At 42.2% G+C, this 18,972-nt stretch overlaps 1 long non-coding RNA gene across 7 annotated transcripts in view; it reads left to right on the plus strand.

The window, feature by feature from the left end:
• The first annotated feature begins 8,681 nt into the window (after window positions 1–8,681).
• The window catches only part of LOC146444219 (uncharacterized), a 299,825-nt gene continuing 289,534 nt past the window's right edge, over window positions 8,682–18,972 (plus strand). For all 7 annotated transcript variants that reach the window (XR_014849725.1, XR_014849722.1, XR_014849723.1 and 4 more), the window contains exons 1-2: window positions 8,682–8,825; window positions 15,042–15,125. This is a non-coding gene — a long non-coding RNA (uncharacterized LOC146444219). The remainder of the gene's footprint in view (window positions 8,826–15,041; window positions 15,126–18,972) is intronic.

Genomic DNA, 18,972 nt, shown 5'->3' on the forward strand with positions numbered 1-18,972 from the left:
TCTGGCAAATATTTTTCATATAGACTGGGCCTTTGACTGGGCAGATGAGGCTTCCTTCTCAACTTCCAGCAGCAGTGGTTAATGGAAGAGCTAGAAGTACAGCCTGGGGTGCACCACCACTGCAGTATACCCCCACAGGTGCTCTGCAGCTACTAGTGCTACCCCACTTTGCCAAGGAAACTTCATCCTGGTGGCTCTGTAGGACAGTGTTTCCAACTCCCTGGCTAGCTGCGCTCCCAGGTCACCTCCTGTTCCTCCTACTCAGCTAAGGCTTGAAAACCCCACTCAGGAACCATGTTTTGGTCAACAGTTTTGTGTTTTATAGTTAAATGGGGTGGTCCGAACTGAATATTCAGTCTTTTTGAAAGAAAAGTATAACTTTTTCCTAAAAATCATACCATCTTTTCCAGCTACTAGGTCAGAAAATTTCTCTTTTAACACTCTGCCAAGATTTCTCCTTCTTCTTGGGTTAAAACCAAGAGCTACCTCAGAGGGGAAGACTTTGGACTAAATATAGACTGTATTCTTACATAAAAATGTAAGATGTTTTATGTAAGAAGATTATCCAGTATTTTATACACCTACATTTTCTCCATGTGGGGAAAACGAAAAGTTGTGCCAATGTGAAGCATAAAACCTGTAATAAAACCTTTGGAGCAAAGTGCTGTGCCTCCAACATGGGGATTACAGTCTTCCCTATGATGGAGAAAGGGCACCTTATCAATACATCTATTTGCAACTGATATGTTTGCAGTGTCTGCACCAGAAAGTGGTTGCCTGGTTCTATTAAACTTCCAGCCAGACTGGAGCTGGCAGGTTTAGAGTGCTTTGAACTTGGTCCAACACTAATTTGATGGACAGGGTTGGAATAAGGCAGTTTAGTCTGTGACAGTAAAACAAATACAAATAGTCTCCTGGCTCTCTGATGGTGTTTACAAGAGCATTAAAATGATTTCCCACTAATGATACACAGTTGTAGGGATTGCAGCACTATATCATGAGGGTAATGCTACTGCTGCTGTGGTGTGGATCTAGAGAGATCCAAAACAAAATGTCAGCAGAGGCACTGGACAATATACAATGCCAGAAATGACATTCTAGCAAAATAGAGTCAAAGTGTTGCTGCCGTACTTCTTAAAAGAGAGAAGATGAATGCAGGAAGTGTGCTCACATTGGCTTTGCCTGATGCTCTAGTGAGGTATTTGTTATTATTACCTGGTATACACAAACCTGGTTTTAAATCTCCTTCTGCATGGCTTAAGTACCTTATTCCATATCAGGTTCCTTGTTCTTCCTTTTTGTGTTAATTCATGTCATACCTTCTATATAGAAGGCGTCTTCTCTTATAACACAGATTTAGGTTCAGGAGGACATTGCAGAGCACTTGCAGATTTGCTAATTTAGGCTTGATACTATAATTTATTTTTAAAGAAAGTTTGATGCTTGCTTTTCTGTAACCACCACATTTTTCCCTAAATGAAAGGCAATAAAACAAAGTTCAGAAGTATTTATGCATACATACATTTTGCACAAATGCTGCCTGAGAAAGCAGAGAATTTTATATTTACCCTCTGGGCTTTTTCTCTTCTATAATGCAGGTTCTTGTGTGACAGCAGTGCCCTTAATTCTTGCAACCACCACCACTCATCTGGTACAGTGGGAATGTAGAAGCCCCTGATTTCTTTTTGCTCAGGACAGAAGTTGTGTTAACCTTGCAAATGCACTGAATGTTAAATCAGTAAACTGCTGACTTGCCTAGCATCTGTCTTTTCAGCCTACTTATGCCATAGCTGTATGTTAAGGAGCATCATAAACCACTTATGATCTGACCCATTCTGCACAAACAAAGCAAAATCTGCAGATAACACAAACCATAATTTCAGATGTCAGTAGTTTGCAGATCGCTCACTTAGTATTTTTAATGAAACATGAACAATAAACACTCTTTTATCTCATTAATAATCTGCATATTATTCATATTAATAGAACTGGGACCTGCAAACTCATAAATATCAGTAGATATTGTGATACTGGCCTTGCTTTGACTGCTTTATGGGTTATAAATTACTTTAAATTATCATTAGACACAGGTTTCAGTGGAGCTGCACAGAAAAATCCTCCCTCCCTCCTCATTTTTAAAGGCATCACAAGGCTATAATGATGCTGAAAACTGGCATTGATGGAATTGAAAACTGTAAAATTGGAATTGATATGTGACTTGGAGGTTCAGATTTTGTGATGTTTCCCTCTTGTGCCTAGTGCAAGAATTCTCTGGTTTTTCTGCTTCACATTTTTAAAATGTGATTTTAGGGGTTTACTTTCCCTTGGAGACTGAATTTTTGAGAATCTTTGCAAAGATTCTCAAAAACATGGTTGCTATGGAGGCTGTGGAGAGGAGGTATGGAGTGGGGGAAACATTTAAATTGCTATTACTAGAGCAATTCTATCATTTCTGTACCTGATCCATTCACTTCCCAAAACATCTGATTGGATCGCTGATGTCCCTATGATGAACCAGCAAGGCAAGGATTAAACTATCACATCATTAAGAATAATTAAAAAGTTAAGGCATTCATGGGGTTTAGAAGATGACAACAGGAGAAGATGGACAGGAACAGGAGATTTCAGAATTTAGGACTCCCTTCCTTGTCTTTTCCTTCAGCGTTTTTGGGCTTGTAATGAGTGTTCTGAATGTAACTTCACTTAGGTTTATCACAGAGGGGAAATATTAACAGGTGTGATTAGTCATACAGCCAGTGGAGTTTCAGCAAATTTGGCAACCAAGCGAACAGGAAAAAAAGTAAGGTTTTAACTGAATTTTTTTGTGCTAACCTATGGCTTATTTACAGCGACATCACTCATCAAGAGACTTCTTCCCCCACTGCTTTTCTGTTAGGCACAGTGCCCCGTGCCAGCTCTAGTGGCTTCACCGGGCTTTTCATGCTGTTCTAATCACTGTACCCTGGGCACGGGAGGAGGCAGCCAACAGCCCATGACGACACCTGCTTTTTTGGGGCCAGCAGCAGAAAGGAGAATTAACTCTGCGTCAACTTGTATTTTGTTGTTTCAAAACCGCAACCTGGGATGCATTAAACTTGCACTTGGAGAAAAAAACCAAGAGTCTCCTATCACCCAGGAGTGTTATTTTGGGTTCTGTGCTTTCTCATTGCTTGTAATTGTCAGGATTAAGAAGAGTTCCTGCATTCCATCTCCTCTATCTAGTTCAGCTTGTTCCCAGGATTTACACTGTACTAGGTTGCTGCAGCTTGTATTCTCCTTGCTCTGTTCCCTCCCCATACATTAACCAATCATCAGGATTAATGCATTCCTGAAAGGTAAGGAGCAGAAGCCTGTCTCCTTGACAGCAGGGGACAAACTCATAATAAATACATAAAAATAAACATAAATAGTTAGAGCCAGCAGCAGATTGTGTTGGCAGTAAAGTAGGGTTTGCTTGATGCTTTATGGAAATGAAAGCTCTATCTTTTGCCTTCACTGCCATCATTATGAGAGCCCTTTTAATCTGCTCTCGGAACGTGATTATCATTTCTATAAACATAAAATATGCTGCTTTAACTCTAAGTTCCCTCCCCCAGATTAATGTCATTGAAAGTAATAGCAATTAAAATAAGAGGCTGTCCAGGCAGCCACTACATGTGCAGATTCAGATAACAAAAGAGCAGGAGTTCTGCAGCTGGTATGACACAGGCAGGAATACCATTTCCAACAGCCTTTCTCCACTTCAGTTGCTCTGCCCCTGGTACCTGGCTGGTGATGGAACTTAGATCATATGCAGCCATCCAGGGTAAAAAATTATTTTGGATAGGTCTTACAGGGCTTCTTATCCTATGGGAATTGACAGAGGTGACTGATCTGACACTGGTAGAGGCTCAGTGCAGCAATATAACATGGTACATGAATTATTGCAATATGGATTAAATGCTATATACAGATATAAAATGACTGACTGACTGCAATTGTCAAGCTAAGAATAAAGCAAGTAGAATTCTGTGTGCTAAGTTTCATCTCACTGTCTTAAATTATGCACCCATGTAGCAGAGAAGCAAGCCCAACATAATGGTGATATTATCCAATGAGCTATCCACCCCCGGGAACTTGCCAAACCTGATCACAGTAACGTCCAGCTGTCTTCTGTGCTAGATAAAATTATTTTCTGATCTCAGGTAGGCTCCTGAGGGACTAGTGGGAGCTTTTGACTTCTGTGAAGCAGAACATTTGGAAACTGTGAATGAAAGTTCTATGCTTGTAGACATTGCAGCTAGCCTTGCTCTTAGTTTGTAAATGTCAGACCCAGCGCTCAGCTTCCCTATGAGCTCTTCATGCTTCTCTGACAGCTGCTGTACTGCTGGGGTAACTGGCTGCTCCCCAGTTTCTGCACCCTGGTGAAGTGGAATCTTGCTGATATGGGTGGTCAGCAGAAGCAATTCTCTATGTCCCATGAAAGCTAGGGAGTGTAATAAATATACTGGACAGGAAGGGGCTTCACTAGAATAAGTTACCTTATGCTGCCTATGCTTTCTAGGCCAGCTTCTTAACATGGTAAGAAACTCAATAGCTTCTAGTGTCTGACCACTTCTGGAGTAGAAGCAGCTGAGAGCCAGGAGGCACAGTGAGGGATGAAAGGACCTTTTCTTGACTTTTCCTGCACTTTCACTTTCACTGGCAATACCTAACGATGGGCAGCAGTTTTAGTTACAGTTTTAGCTTTTAATATGTTTACTTAGCAGCTCTACAGATGGTTTCAGATCAGATGTTGTTATTTTATACCTGTGGGATATGATAGAGCTTATGGTAGAGATTACACTGAGTAACTGAACAGCCTTTCCCTTCTGCAGTCTTAGGGGCCTGTTCTTTGAACTGCTCTTTGTAGATAGATTATTAGTTTCAGAAAATAGGCTGAAGGAGCTCCCTCTTCTCTGATGGTCCAATTCCACTGTTAAGTGGCCAAATAATTTTTATGAAAGCCTTTGTTTATGTAAAGAACAGATGTTCAGACCACTTTTTCCCATAATTCAGGCCTGACTTATCCTAAGTACTCTGTTACTTGAAGAAACTGTGTCAAGGTAAACAATAAAAAATAGGGCTGGTGTTTTAGTATCTTCAGGAGATGAAGGCGAGGACAATGTCATAGGTGTCCAAGGGGAAATATGTTCTCATCCTAGCTTCTCTTTCTCCTGTTTTGGGGCGCCACATTTTAAGTCCTGTTTTTGTTGTTGTTTCTCACCTCCCCACCCCAAAATTGGTGGAGGTGCAATAAAGAAACTTTGGGGCAGTGACACAAGAAGAAGTTTGCCTGTGTCTTTGTTAAAGCCACTGGCAGCATGAACAAGCCAGTGCAGGAACAAACCTCTTAAGGTGGGCTGTAGCAACTTTCTGCAGAGAGCAATGAAGACATGGTAACTACCTGGTCCTTTCTTTGCTCCAGGAACAGTGCCACTACATGCTGTCCCTTCCCTTGGGCAGATGGTGATTTGGATGGTAATCTTGCAGTGAGTCCCTCCTGCTTGGCTTGTTCATGCTGTAACTGGGAAGTATTTTCCATGTGCTCGCTCTGCGCTGACTCCCAAATCCATGGAAAGAAGGACCGTATCTATGGAAAGAAGCACTGTATTGAGATCAAATTTAATCTAAAAACTTAAAAATAGCACTGGGAAGATAAACCTGGAATAGCTCCTTCCGTCTACCGTGTACTCTGCTTAGCACTTCCTTTCACCCTGCAGCCCAGCCCATCACTTCCATGCGGTGTCACCGTCGCCATAGCATATGTTAGTTACTGGACTGGTGCCATTGGTTTCCAGTGAAGTAGCACGTAGTTTTTGCATATAACCCTTCTGATAAAATTCTGCATGGTTTCTTTGCTGTGACTCAGTTAACTGAATCCTTCTTGTGTGAGAAAGATGGAAGAGCGCATGAGACAAACTACCAAAATATCTAAATCCTGTTATGTTCTGCAGGCACCTTGATTAAAAATACTTCAGGCTTGGTGCTGTTGTTGTGTGTGAGACAAAATGGCAGGTAAAAATCTTTATCACTGGTAGATTTTATAAGGTCAGGTGTCATCTGAATACCAGCCACAAAGAATTAGCATATTAAAATTTACTATTAGTTCTTTTCATCCCCCTTTTAATCTTCATTTTACTCCTGGCCTTATTCATACCATGAAAGATGAGTTCATGCAAGGTCACAAACTGGGACCTTAGAAATGCACCATTTCTCTGGCATTAAACATATACAAGTTTCATAAACTTTACAACAGTCATGGTCAAAAAACATTAGAAAAAATCTCTGAAGTTCCTTTTGTTTTTTGTATTCTTCAGAATCAAGCTATGTCAGATATTTCTGCAAATGAACAGCACCCATGGCAATTTCACTGAACTGAAAACAAACTTTGAGGATTTTTTTTTCCCTCCCTATGCATTTTTTTTTAAGCCTGTCAAGAAACAAGAAGAGATGGGGCAATAGTATATTCTGGAAAGGTAATTGCCACAACAGTATATAAAGCTCTTCTTTTTTGGCTCAGTAACTTGAATACTTGAGGAGGATGGGTTGTAACTGCCCCCAAGCTCAGTGAAAGGCACTTCACATTTGCAGGGGTATTTATTAAACTGATGATTCATCTCTCACACTGCATATGAGAAAGGTGAAATATTATGCAAAAAAAGTGAGGAAGAAGGAATTATTGATAATTTATCAGAGCACACGCTACACATAGCATGTGTCTTTCTCATTCACAAGTGAGCTTTTAGTCCTGCTCAAACAAGGGAAAGGTACAGGAGTTTGCCTTGTGGGTCACTGTGCAGGGGGTCTGAAGATCTGATAGACTCTAAAAACTGCTACCTGTGGCATTTCTTGACACAGAAACTCTGAAATGAGCACACAGCATGGGTACTGAGCTGCCTCTTCTTCAGCTGATGCCTTTGATGTCTTATGACAATTTTTAGTGCTGATGCTGCAAAACAACCTCAGAATGTGCAAAACCATAGCAACTGCTGCAGGAGGATATATCTGGAAATAAAATATCCTTATCTCTCTAATTTTACCGCATTTCTTCCCATCCAAGACAACGATGGCAATCCCTTTAGAAGCAGGTTTTTTTTTGGGGATAGGATTGTGTTGGAGTTTAAGAAGAGACTCCAGCCCAGCCATGTGGAAGAGAGGGCACACATGCTGAAACCTGATGTGATTTTCCTCGGATAAAAGAGTACCAGCCAGTGCCTGGTGGTTTTGTATGGGATTAAAAGGTCTATGGGGCACAAACCACTATTGCCCAGAGTGTTGGGTGCTCCCCACTATTGTTGGCAGAAGAATATGGGAATGTGACACCTACCTCTGGGCCCCCGGTGCCAGGACACAGCCTATGCAGAGGCTATGTCCATTTGTCTGTCTTAAAAAAAAAAACCTGAAGCCTATCTTAGGGGTTTTTCCGACGAAAATTCCTTTGAAAACTAGTGTGTTCCTGTGGATACTCAGTTTAGCAGAGCTGGCCTTTCTGAGGGAGAAAGATATCTGCTCTGACATTTCCTGACTGCTTCAGTTGTACATGGTGCAAATGATGGTTTGTAAATCATTACTGTCAGGTCTTGATACATTAAATTGAATAAAATCATATACATTTCTTGCTTACTAACATCTTCAAAATATATACAGTCGTTCCCCATTTTTGCTTTTTCAAACAGGAAATACATAAAACAACTTCAAACTTCTCCTTTGGTAGGAAAAGTTAACTTCAAGCGCACAAAGGAAAATTAATTGTAATGAACATATAATCAGAAATTGTTAAATTAATTTTTACTTTTATTGTAAAAAACTGTTTTAGTTTCCAGGTGAAGTACTAGAGTATTTTGGAAATAAAGGAATACCACAAGGATCCAGATGGAGAGACCCATCCTTTCTGCTGCAAAAGCAAGATGCAAAGAAGACTTCAGTCCAAGAGAGCCAGGGCTGGCACAAGGGATTAGCCCTAAGGTGAGTGGGTGCTGGCAAGCCCAGCTAGCTGCAGAGCTACTTCAATACCAAGCCTCCCTCAAATTCCTGGAATTGATTAGTTGTTAACTCCAAGGAAAACAGACGTGAAGCAAAAGGGAGTGGAGGCAATTTCTGAGCGGTGTTAATTTCTCCTGTGATCTTTCCTCCACACTTCTGCACCCTTATGCTGTGGATAGGAGAACTGCTGCTGAACCAGTCCATGCAATGACATCGCTCTCCACTGTCAGAAAGCCAAAGGAAATCCGCTCATGATTTCTCCACCTGTTCCACAGTCCTGCATAGCAAGGCAAGAACACAGGAGTCTCCCTGTGCTCGCAGCGACTGGCAGCTCCTGCCCAAAACACAATTACTCTTTCTGAAACAGGCCCTAGCTTAACAGACGAGCGGGGTTTACTGTGCCCAGAACTGCGAGAAACCTGCCCAAAGACACGCTCGCAGGCCCTGTAGAAAGAGCCGCTAGTGAAATTTCCGCCGCCTCCAGCCCGCCGCCAGCGCCGCCGCCCCCGCGGCCCTCGCCCCCGCCGCCGCGCCGGGGATGGCCGCGGCTGAGGAGACACCTGGGTTTCCCTGGCAACAGGTGCCGCGGCGGCCGGGGGAGCCGGGAGAGCCCGGGTTTCCCCGCTCGGCTCCGCGCCGCCGGCAGCCCCGGGAGCGCCTCGCCGCCGGGCCGGGCCGGGCTTGCCTGGGCTGGGCAGGGCAGGGCAGGCCGCCCCTGCCCCACGGCGAGCCCCGGGCCGGCCCCGCCGCCCCAGGCAGGAGCAGCCGGGCGGCCGGGCGAGCGGCGGCCGGGCGAGCAGCGGCCCCGCCCGCAGCCGAAGGTAAGGGGGGTCCTGCCCGTGGCGGGGTCGGGACGATGGAGGGGACCCGGGGCAGCTCACGGGGTCAGGCACCGGGGCTCGCTCCGGGCCGTGCAGGGCGCACCTGCCTCGGGGAGGGTGCAGCTCCTCGGCCCAGAGCTAAGCCCTGTTTCCCTGGGGCAGGGGCTCGCAGGCTTCCCCCTCACTGCCCTCCTCCTCCGCCACCCTGCTCTGCCCGCCTTGGCCATCTCCTTCCCAGCCTCTCCCATCCCGCTTGGCTTCGCCGACGGCCTCCTCGTGCCTGGGCGGGTTTTTCCGTCCCCAAGCCCCACCCCGTCCCCGACACCCTCCCTGGTTGCGCTGGGGGCCGCTTGCTCTGCTGTCGGCCTGGGCGCATGGAGGTGGCACCTGCCCTTTGATCCACATCAATCAGCCAAGGCTTGCCCGCTTCCCCCTCAATTTCCCCTTGTTCACATTTGTCCTCAGCGAAGGCTGGCAGGTCTCCGGCCTGGCTGGTGCCTGTTCCCCCACGGTCAGCAGGGCAGAGGCGGTGCCCGCTCCGTGCGCTCCTCCACGCTGTCCCTGCGCTGTCCCTGCGCTGTCCCGGCCACCTCGGGGTGGGTGCCTGGCGGCGGATCTCGGCTCCTTGAGCTGGGCACGAGTTTCTGTGCCGAGGCTGTGTGGCTCCCGAGCAGAGCTGGCTCCTGCGTGGGCGGTGAGCTCATGTCTGTCTGCAGACAGCCCCGCGGGCCAAGGCTCTGTTCCCTCCGCGGGTTGCGGGTCCCCTACCAGAGGGGCATCCCCCGATTTTCACTGCTGGCTGAGGTCACACGGCGATGGGCAGTACCGTCAGGCTTGAATCTCAAACCTAAAGCATAGGGAAGGGCAAAAGAGAACAGTGGATATCCCGGTACATATTCTTAGAAAAAACCCAAATAAGGCCTTTACAAATGCAAAAAACATTGAAAATAATCTTCAGGAAAAGGTTTTAAAAAAATTATCCCCACCCAACATTTGCGTATTTGTTTTGCAATAGTGATGCTTTGGTGGCACTTGCAGGTAAGGCTAGATGTCAAATAGTATTCCCATAAAATTTATCAAGAAAATGTGGCTGATTGGTGATCTCAGGCACTGATACAAGAACAGCATCACAGATGAGGATACACATTGACCTTGAATGTCAATTAACATAAAGCTTTAGCCACAATTTTTCATTGCACACAAGATTTCTGGACTCTTCAGTATCCATGTGTTTCCTTCATGTTGTGTTTGCAGGAAAAGAAAAGAAGCACAAAGCTCCTTTTACTTTACTAAAACCAAAAGTTGTTTATAATGTTGTGGCCAGTGTGATATTTCCTGATAATGTAAAAATTCAATTGAAAAAGGAAATAATGTGTTGCCTTGCATTGTTCCTCCAAATAACTTAGAGGGAGATAGAAATGTTTTTATCAAGTTATCACACCCTCTGGTTAGTTAAGTGTAGCTATTATGGTTCCAAAAATAGATAGTCCCTGAATGTGCCTGAAATCTGCAACTTGGAGGTCAGTTCTATGCACAGCCTTTTCTGCCACAGCCATTCTGCTGTAAGATTGTCATGGACTTCTCCTCTGTCTATTTCTTTAACTCACTCATAATTTTTCATTGTTCTATAAAGTAGATGTGTATATGAAATCAGAGAGAGACAAGCTTGTAAACAGAAAGTAGCCAACAATAGTTGTTTGATGCCATAAAAAAAAAGTTCAGACATTTTAAATATGGAAAATTATCACTTTTTAAATGGCTTTTGGCAAAACTCCATGTCTAACTTTCTTAAGAAATATATCTACTGACTAGTGAATAACAAACCAATACCTGATAAACTATCCACAGAATTGCTTCTTTGTCTTATTTTTCAAAGACTTCTAATGTTTTGGCTTCCCAGCATTATTGACACTAAGTGAGCTGGCAGACGGCGGGTATGTCTTTACAAAGAGAGTGGCTTGGAATTGCACAAAGCCCAGGAGGAGCTTCCTGGGGTGGGAGTTGGGAGATAGAGGACTTTTCCAGAAGGAGCAGGATGCTTTTCCTTGTGCTTAGCCTCCGGCACAGGCATGGCTTACTCCTTCCCTACGTCAAAAAAGGAACTTCAGAGGCTTAAGCATACACTCAGATGGCTGCTAATGAGACTGTTCTGTCTCTTCATACACTTCAAAATCTACATGCCATATTTCAGTCTCGGGCCTTTTGGGTGTTTGTGTCTAATTAGGCTGGAGGGTCTCCATTTCAAGATTACCTATGCTGCTTGGTGCCCAATTTCTTTATATGTCTTTGGCAATAAAGCAGATTACTGTGGGTTTATGTGCAAGCAAATTAGGGACAGATGCAAGCATTCTTATAAGCCCTGTTCCTGCTTTCATAGCACAAATTGAATTCTGCCATCATCTAGTGCTTTCTACATAAAATGTGTAGTGTGCTGATTGTAGCATATTTATGACTGGGTATATTTGGTAAGATGTGAGACTTTTAAAAAGTTCATTTTCTCTTGCCTTTTTTTTTTTTTTAATTCCAAATGAGAAACACTACTGCTTCAAGAAAAGTTTCCCAGTTCAAGATAGAAATAATGAACAAAGAAAAAGGACTCTGAGTCAAGTAGAGCTATACATAGCACAGCAACAAATGTTTTAAGTTGTTTATGTTTTCATAACAGCCTAGAGTGGAATGGAGAAAACAAAATACATAGTACATGAACTGGTGTTTTAACACTATGAAGTAATATTGCATTGTTTAGGACTGCTGTTTACTAATGCTTAAAAAAACCACAAAACCAAACAGTCTCTGTCCATTATAGGAGAAAAAGGCAAAGACTACTAAGGCTGTCTCCTTGGCATCCCTGAATAAACAAACTATATTGTAAATTTATGGAATCATAGAACTTATGGAATCATAGACCAGGCTGCTCGGAGCCCCATCCAGCCCAGCCTTGAACACTGCCAGGTATGGGACACCCACAGCTTCTCTGGGCAACCTGTGCCAGTGTCTCACCACCCTCACAGTAAAGAATTTCTTCCTAAGAACTGGTCTAAACCTGCCCTCTTTGAGCTTAAAAGAGTGGCTTAAAGCCATTCCTCCTTGTCCTATCACTACAGCCCCTTGTAAAAGCTCCATCTCCAGCTGTCTTGTAGCCTCTTTAGGTACTGGAATCCCAACTCTCTCAGCCTGTCTTCGTAGGAGAAGTGTTCCAGGCCTCTTTGTGGCCTTCCTCTGGACTTGCTCGAACAGGTCTGTGTTCTTCCTGTGCTGGGATGCAGTGCTCCAGGTTGGTCACATGAGGGTGGAGTAGAGGGGCAGAGTCCCCGCATTTGACCTGCCTCCCACACTTCTTTTCATTGTAATTCTCCAGATTTTTGTCCTCTTTCTAAGTGCTAGAGCCACTCTTAGGATGCTGTACCTGGTTTTGTTAAGCCAAAACCTGAAGTGAAATCCCAATTCAAGTGAGCTAAATGACAAGATTTACTGCACAATTGTCTCATCTTACATGTTGTGAGAGCTGGGTAGATATCCAAAGGTAGTTTCCACCTTAAACGAACCTTAAAAACCATCTAGAAATGCATGTTAAAATGCAGTCCAAAACCCATCAGATTCTTTACAAGTTACAATTTTGGAACCAGAAATACTGTGTTTGAAAACAAAATTCCTTATGACCTCATTAGGAGGACTTAAGAATAACTGTCTCCTGATACCCAAACTCGTGCTTAATATAAATCTTAGGGATTTCACCTCAAATCCCCCTGTGACAGTTCTTTAGAAATGTTCTGGCACTGAGATGGTGAGGAGCAGTGCCCCAGGAAAAGTGAGTGGCTTCTGCCTGTCAGGCTCCCAGATTTTTCCTTGTGATTGTACAGTTTGATAAAGTCAGTTTTTATTTCTTTGAAAAAAAAAGGATTGCAGAAGAAACACTGATACATAATCCTTGGATTTAAATTGTATGGCATTATTGAAGCAGTTCCACATTTGAGAATGCTCTAAAAAAATCTACACCTTGTGTTAACAGGACGTAGAGCCCTGGTACACTCATTATTCCTAACATTGCATATGTTAGGAAAAAGAAGAAAGGCTGCATGGATGTCACATAGTGACAAAGGGTTCATCCAGCAGAAGTACGGAACAGCCACCCATTTATGGGTGACTTTTATAATAAAGGAATTTCTTTCCTTTATGAGGGGTTGAAACAACTGGGACAGGCAATCACACCTGAAATGTCTGCTTTCATCTTGGGAATACGGAGGAGTTAGAAGCCAGGAGGCATTGCCTGGTGGCAGGAGCTGCATGCTTGGCAGTGGGCATAGTGGAATCTGTTCTGTTCTGTTGAAGGTACCATGCCCTGCCCCCTGCCTCCCCAAACCATGGTGAGGGACAGCCTTGCAATGCCTTTGGACTCTGTTTCTGCACTTGGTGGTGGGAGCCTCTGTCTTTTAAGGGGATACAATAGGACACTTCTATGTATCATATGGTCATTCATTTTCATAGAAAGCAAAGTGACTGATCAATAGTAGAATGTACCTTCAGAAGAAGCTGAGCTACTTTTCATGGTAAAACTATTACTTTAAAACCCCTTTTCCATCAAGTAACATTCCAGAGACTAACAAAATCCTGCAGGCATTAACCTTGAAAAGGAAACATGTTTGGCCCTGACAGAGGAAATGCAGGTGATCTTTTGTTAGAGAACAATCTTAAAAGATCTTGGGAACTGAAAACCTGAGTCTAGTTGATCTTCACCAAAATAGTTTTATAGTAAAGGCTTCATAATTACTTTATATCTCAGATATGTGTTTCAAATGTAAATGCCTTAATAAGTTAGGAAGGCAATAGCCTCATTTATCAAAAAGATAAGAGGAATCCAGATGACAGTATTATCAATATTCTGCAGGGAAAGAAAGCATATGGTCGGACGAAGAAATGCACTGCAATTGGTTAGGGGCTTTGCCTTTTGGTGTCAGAACAGTAACCTGAACTCTGAAAAAGCATTTGGAGAAAAATTGTTCTTACAGACCCTGTCTGGACTTTATGTGACGGTGCAAATAAAATTTTGGGATTCTTTTTTTTTTGGTGTGAGTATAAAATTGGACTAGGGCTCTGTGTCTTGGGTCATTCTACATTTTTTTTTTCAGCAATTTCTGAAGTCATTGTAGCTGCAGTTTGGCTATCATGTTCTTCCTTTGATTGGAAAGTGGCCAAGGCGATGGTTGGCAAGCCTGTTTTTTGGAAGTCTGGACATTATCTTGCTGCTTTGGGCCCTCTGCAGTATTAATAAACCATGAATAAACTTCCTGGCATTTCTTTAACAACATTATGGTTAAAGAACAATCCGTTTAAGCCTTCAGAGAATAGCTATTGCAGAAGAACAGAAAACACAGTCCACTGACATCTCGCAAATTACTCTTTTCTTTGCTAAAGTAAAAAGGCTTTTCTTGATCTTTGCACAGCAGAAACAATAATCCTGGGACATAGTATAAATAATAAACTACCATTAATAAATATAGTCCTTCCACTGTAGAGTCTTACACCACTGGTTAATCTCTTTTCCTCACTGGATCTGCATATGATATTCATTGAATTTTGTGTCCTGTTCTTGAATTCATGTTTTGGCATCTTATCTCATTCAAGTTGCTATCTAGTGTGTATCTCAGCTTGGCCAGAGCCAAGTAAATATCCTTTGATCCAGTGGGGATATACTTAACTTTCCTTGGACAGGGGGCTGCAGGCAGAATTGCTCTGCTGTGTAAAGCCTGTTCTGAGGGAACCTGCTGTGAAGGGTTGCTGCAGGGTGAGCTGGGAGCCATCTGGTCTGTGGTGCTGCTCCTTGAGGAGCTGAGTGGTGTGGCCTGGAAGAAGCCCCCATCTGTGCCATGAGCCTTTGACCAGCAGCTTCTCTCGGGTAAATTTTCCACAGCAGAGAAGAGAACTCTGGGGGATGCACATAAGGATTTTCGGTGACAGTGAAGTTCTGTATTGAGTGTCATGGTAGCTGTAGTCAGCAGCACCACAGCTTTTCCTCTCCTACAGCAGTTCTCTGTGTGGCATCCAAATCACTAATGAGTCGCTAATTAGGCATAAGTGATCATGATTTTATTCTGTTTTCCTGTAATAAATATATTCAAGTCCCTTTTCTCACTGGTTTAAGAAAATGACCAATTTCATAGTGCTGAAAACAAGTTTCAAGAGAAATAAAAATGATGGAACATTTTTTTTTCTGTCTAGGAATGTTAGACTTGATGACCAAAAAGAGAAAGGACGAAACACAACAAAGAAAAGCTATTGCTATGGAAATCCCCAAGTGAGAAGGTAGGGGTACAAATATTCTGTAAAATATAAGTTAAGTACTTTAGGAAATTGATGAAGGCACACAAAAATCTCAATGGTGAATGGAATAATGGATGAAATACCTATTTCTTGTCTTCTTTTTTATTTTAAAGAAACCTAGTAAGAACAAAAGGAGTCTGTACAAAAGAGTGGGCTGTTGCTAGTTGAAAAATGTCTATTAGAATTAGATAAAAGTATTAATTGAATTACTTCTCTTCTTCAGGTGTCAGTAAAGGATAGTAAAGTACCAAGACTGTGTCTTGGCTGGTGGTGATGGTGAAGCACATAACAGCCTCCTCCCCCTCTGCTGTGTGAGCTGCTGTTGTGCTACTGTTTGGGTTATTTAAACATCTGGACCCGATGACTAATACCCAGAAGTTTTTACAGAATTCACTGTAGGCTTCTTTGGGTTATGAAGCTTGAATTTTTTGATATGCTTTGAAACACGGAGAAATTACAGTGAACTTGGAAATTTGTCACCAATGCTTTCAAAAGGAATCTTCTGGATAATTGGAAGCCTGTCAATTTGGCTCTGGTCCTGGAAAAAGTGAAAGAAATTCTCTAACTGGACTGCATTTAAGCTTCCTATCATTCTTTAAGTCTAGTCACCCGTGATTTTTGGAAAATAGATTTTATCAACCTGCCTTTTTATTCCTTTCTTTATTCTCTTTTTTGAGAGATAACAAATACAGTTTGATCAATGCCATTGCGTTGAAGTAATATATAATACGCTTCTGTGAGGCATGATTTTTTGATCAAGTGACTAGACTGAAATGAAATCAATTTGATGCTTCTTAAATGGACTAAAAGCTGGCAGACAGGCTATGAAACATGACTGTAAATGGGGAATCCTCATTGAGTGTGTGCCTTTCTGTTGGATCCTATAAGAACTGGTTATTAGCAGTGACCATTTAGCACTTTATTGATGACCTAGATGGTCACAATATCAGTTTTCCACAGTAAATTTAAGCAAGAGGATAGCTATCTGATGCAAAGGGATCTGTCAGTGTTAGTAAAGTGGGTGCAAGCTGTAGAGTGCCATAAATGAGGTTCTAGTGAGCTGCTGTGGCTCTTAGATGTGTAGTGACAGTACTGAGAATGGGTGGAGAAATATTTTGCACATGTACATTGTATTGCTATTAAGAGGGAGAAAAAGGCTTAGATAATGTCGTGACAGTAAAGGATTTGGAAAAATGGAACCCCAAGGTCACTCTCTGCTTGATTTACCAAAGAAGGGTGGCCCAGTTTCTCTTGCTCTGTTTAAGTACCTGTTCTGGTTCATCATGGGGGAAGGAACTCTTCAGTGTAGCCAACATAAGCCTAATAAAATGCACTTTCTACAAGGTGAAACTGAGCAAGCAAGGTTTGTCTTTGTAACAGGGAGGTAAAAGGACCATTGGAATACTGGTAACAGTACAAATATTGTGTAAAAATGAATTCTAGTAAAAAAGGACGTGATTTAGGGAAGAGTTGTGTTTTTCAGAGCTGAACTCATAGAGACCTCTGTAATTTAAAGAAATATTACCTCAGTTCAGGGTAGTTTCTTGGATGCAGTTTATGGCCATCTCCAAGAGGACTCTCTCTCTCCCCAAGGGTTTATTTTTTTGAGAACTTAAGAGTTTTATTTAGGCCTCTGAATGTTGATGAAACTTGATGTAGTCTCTTGCTCTTCTCAGATATTATGTTAAAATTTTTGCTTTATGTTAAAATTTTTATTTGCAGGAATGAAAGCAGGGCAAGTCATGTGTGTGCTTTAGAACTTAAGAGATGTCTGTACTCGCCTTTCCTGTTGCTCTCTTACCGTGTTCCTTGAGACTTCCTGAATTGCCAGGATAAAGAAACCAGGAATTTGACTTATTATTCCTTCTGTTCTCTGATGCAGCTGTTTTTGACCTGTAACCATAGCAGGTGAATGTAGTGCTCAGCTCACAAGGTTTCTGAATTGGCTAAATGCAGTAAGGGACAAAGCTGAAATTTTTACATTGGGCTAGATGAGATTCTGCACTGTGCTTGACAGAGGTTGTGTGAAAACCTTGGTAGAGAGTTTTTCTGTGACTGTGTTTATACTGCTTACATTTGAAAGAATTTTGTGGCTCTCTTCAGAGCTGTGATTGTTTAAGATTACATTGAAATTTCTTAATGTTGAAATGGTGTGTGACAGAAAGAAAAAACAACTTCAGAGTTACAACTTAGACATCATGATCAGTCCAAGGGGTCTTAATGCACAGAGACAGGTTCTGCTCCACATTCTCAAGAATCAGAATAATTTAGAAGTTTGATCTTTAGAAAGTCCATTGCATTTAAATACAGCTCTGAGTATCTATTCAGTTTTTGTTATTGCCATTCACTGCCGCCAGGGCTCTGAAAGTAATGCATGCAAAAGTTTTGCCTTGAGAACAGTTGATGTGCACTTGCCTGTTTTTCACCTTTTTGCTAAAGCAATGAAAAATGTTCTTCAGTTGAATCCAGATATTTCATATACTATTAGTACAGTTAGTAATTGTACATGCCATTTCTCTATCACTTTTGCCCACTGGAACAATTTATCCTTCCATCCTACTAAAACTGAAAATAGTGAAGCTGGCTTGCTTTGCAGAGGACTTTGAAATTACATGCCCAGATCACCTAGAAACAGAGCCAGGGGTAGTATGTGTGCGTCTCAAGCTACTCTTTTATCCACTGGACCATGCTGATGACACCACTAAATACAAAATTTGATAAGTACCCAAGTGCAAATGCATAACCAAATTTCAGGTCTTGCTTTAGGAATATACTGAAAATGTTTTTTAAACTGTGATGATAAATTATTTTTGTGAACAGTTTTTTTTTTCAATTTATAAAAATATGAACAGAAAATGTGTCCCTCCATGTTTGTTCTCAAAAACAAATCTACTTTTTTTTCCTGTGACCATAAAAATACTTCCTCCCCCACCCTACCCCCATTCCAGTTACTGCATTGAAAGCCTATCCTTTTTTTATGTTCAATTTCTACCTTCAGTTTCAGTAGTAGCAGCCTACAACATGCAGTCTATATTCTCCAGCAGTTGCAGCAACACTTACACATTGGAACTGTTTGTAACATCAGTAGAACTTTCTCTATCTCCTCTATGAAGTCATGCCTTCAAATGTTAATTTTTCCCCAATTTTTGCCACAAATTGAATTTCTTATAAGGACTGATAATTTCCCATCATGCTTAAAAAGAACATCCTGTTGCTTTCTTTTGCCCCCTCAGTTTGTGCTGAGCTGTGCCCTTCTGTTTTTGAGCTGGATTGAAGGTGCCTCTGGTAAAGGACTGTGGTGTTCGACTGGGGCTTAGTGTAATGTTCTCTAAGGCTTGTGTCTTGGTTTATTAGTATTACAATCTAAAAACTACTGTCCTTATCTCATTTTGTCTGCTCTGTCTTGCCAGAAGAATGAGCTTGGCTGTGGCTGTCTCATGTGTAGCCAGGACTATCATTGTCCTTAGTGAGAAGACAAGAATGCTCCTGCTGTACGTGTCTATATTCCAGTGACCTGCCCACCAGCAGGCATTGCAAACTGACCTGAGAGAACTTCTGTTCACCTGTCTGATTCCTCTGTTCAGAGCATTTTAATTATTAAATCATTGGTATGAAAGATACTGACCAACCTGGATGGAAAAGAAAGGCATACCAATGCCATAGGCATACCTGCCAAGAGAAATACTGATTAGGAGCTTTCTGGTTGCAATCTAGCTCCTAGCCTTAGGTGCAGGAGTATTTTTTATGACCAGTAGCTATTTATGGATGATGCCTAAACACAAGGACTGAAAGGATTAGCAAGATGTACGGTATATGATTTCTTTGCCCT

The sequence above is a fragment of the Lichenostomus cassidix genome, chromosome 1, assembly GCF_008360975.1.
Source record: "Lichenostomus cassidix isolate B80296 chromosome 1, HeHo_3.0, whole genome shotgun sequence".
NCBI classification, from domain to species: Eukaryota; Metazoa; Chordata; class Aves; order Passeriformes; family Meliphagidae; genus Lichenostomus; species Lichenostomus cassidix.